Genomic DNA, 2,838 nt, shown 5'->3' with positions numbered 1-2,838 from the left:
ATCCCCATCTCATGCCGGAGTGGGACTTGGAGCATTTTGGGGCAGCGACCATCCTTATTGGTATTTATAGCTCTTCGCACAGCAGGGGCCTGGTCCATGGCTGGCTATTAAGGAGCACCGCAGTGCTCCTGTGCAAGGAGCATGGCTTTGTTTCCTCACAGAAAGGGGCCCTGCGGGTCCCAGTGCAATGGCTGTGTTCCCAGCCCATGCTGACAGCCAGCCCAGGGCAAGTAGGAATGAGCTTCCCACAGCGAGTTGCTGGGAAATGGGGAGGACTGGCCTTTTGTCCCTGCCTGGCAGGCAGAGCATGGTGCCTGAAAAGGGATGCTCTGAATGCTGTGTTTCCAACCACTGCCCACCCCCGAGCTGCTCGCCTGATCCAGCAATGGGTCGTTGTGGACCACTTTAGCCACTATGCAGGAGCGGGTGTGAGGCAGGTCCTATCCGGGTGTTCAGCCAAGAGCAATTGTGCATAGTTTCAAGCAGAAGTCTCTAAGCATTGCCCTATTTAGCATGGTTGAGACAGGGCTTACAAAGGCTTCTTTAGTTGTCCCTGCTGCTTCTTGCTTCAGTTTCACTTTTTACCTGGTGGGTGCAAATGGAGGTCCCACGGGAGATGCTGGATCTAGTAGTATCCCAAGCGGAATAGCCAGGCCAGGACTTGTGTGTGCATGCATATAATAAAAGCACAGGCACGAACAATTTCTTCCCTTAATCTTAATGTGCGTACCATGGTCTGATTGCACATTGAACGGCAAAAGTCGCTTCAGCTCTGAAGGCAGCTGTGTGTCCATCCTGCTGCAAGCCATCCCCAGGCAGTGTCCCATCTCTTCTGCCACTCCTCTGTCCTCCTCCTGCCACTCTGGGCTTTGAGGGTCACCCATCCCTGGCAGACACCCTAGCACCCCCAAGCCATGCATCCAAGCAGCCACTGGGTGAACTGGGAACAGCAACCGATGATGCTTGGTGCCACTGGAGCAGCTGTCCTTACCAGCCAGGCTCTGCCCACGGTAGTTTGCAGCTAAGCTTGCGATGACTTTCTTCTCCATCCTCCCTCCTCCTCCGCAGCTACTTACATCAAAGCCCTGAAGTCTCCACTCCTCCTTTCTCAGGAGATCTGGTTTAGCCATCAGTGAAGGATTTACACTATGATACGAGGCTCACTGCTGCCTGTAGGAATAAGTCCCATTAGTATTAACCATATCAGGGTCAAGGCCCAGCTGGATCTTCCCTCCTTTCCTGCACAGTCCTTTATTCATTTACAAGTCCTGTGAAGTCCCAACACGACATCTGATTTCCATCCAGTTGGACAGTAAACTGACATTTTTCTCACGGTCTCTGTGCTCTTGTGCTTTGGGTCTCTGCCAAGCACTCCACATCTTTAACTTGCCTTTTTTTTTTTCATTTCAGACCGAGTTGTCCTGGTCCTCCCTCCCTCCTCCCTTCCCCAGCCTTTAAAGGAAACAAAACAAAAAGGTCGACAAGAAGAGCCGGGCTTCTTCCAGGACTCCCCAGGGATGAACCCATTCCCCTCCTCCATGCCAAGTGGCACCAAGATGCTTTCCTGCAGTCCCAGCAACAGCAGCTGCTCAACTCCCTGCTCCAAAAGTGGGAAACGTAGCAGCCAGTCCTGATAAAAGGGGCTGCTCTCCCTGTGCCTCCCATTTCGCTAAGGGCTCTGCTGCCACTCGGTCACAAGTCGCTGCCCCCAGTCACTTGTTAATGCCAGACAGGCGTGCAAATACACTGCACATTATGTCTGCTTCCCAAAATTCTGGGTAACTGCTCTCATTTCAGGGAGCAAGTGGGCGTTCCTCTCTCCACATCGCATCAGGCAGTGGCGTTTTGCTGCTTGTCCACTTCCAGCCATCATGGGAAAGCAGAGCAAATGCAACACGTACCCTTGAACTCCCTTCCTTTCCCACAGCCCTGTGCCTTTTTGCTTTCTGCTTTGGCGGGCAGGGTGGGAAAGGAGAGAGGAGCACATCCTGGTTTCACCCTCCCCAGATCTTTCTTCCCAGTGCATCATCCCTTTGACGCTTGTCCAGCCAGCTACGGATATGGGGATGCCAGCAGAGATGCTGACCCAAGCACCAAAGTGGTGGCCCCAGTAACCCAAATACCAGGGTGGCAGAAACTAATGCTCATAGCAAAGCCTTGCAGCTGGCTGAAGGCAGCAGGAACCAAGGCACTTTCGCCCAAATTGCCCGTGGTATCTTAGAAAAACAACCAACCACAAGAGCACCCTCCACTCCCAGTAGCTGCTGGCATTCAAAAGCACCATGGCTACATTGTGGTTGGAGCTACGCTACAGATTCACACTGAATTGTGGTGCCATGATGGCTTTCTTCTGCTTGGAGACAACCTTGAAACAGAGTAAATCTGAAGTCATGGTGAAAATATCTTTCTGGATCAGCTGCTGCATTTGGGCAGGTCCCGTGGCAGCTTGTAGTTACTCCCTTTCATGCCCGATGTGAAGACATTAGAGCAAAGAGGAACCAGTATAGCATTTGCTGGCTTCCTCCTCTGTCATCTGCCATGCCGCTGCATTGCTGTGTCTTATCGCTTCAAGTATAATGCAATTATTAAGTACTGCTGGCTGCTACTTGGGTGCCAAATTCATTTAGCCAGCGAAAATTGAGCTTTGTTAGCTGCCACACTATTCTCCTTAGTGTTTCTCCAGTCCTGCACGGATGAGTCATTCCTAAACCCACAGCTGATGCAGAAGTCATTAGAAGTGACTAAGCACCTTAGGAAATGAGCACTCCAGTTTCTCAGGCAGCTTTGGCCATGCTTTCACACCCCAACACCCATCTGCCATCACGGCTGTGGGCTAGC

The sequence above is a fragment of the Balearica regulorum genome, chromosome 3 (assembly GCF_011004875.1).
Source record: "Balearica regulorum gibbericeps isolate bBalReg1 chromosome 3, bBalReg1.pri, whole genome shotgun sequence".
NCBI lineage: Eukaryota > Metazoa > Chordata > Aves > Gruiformes > Gruidae > Balearica > Balearica regulorum.
Note: the sequence above shows the minus strand (reverse complement) of the source record.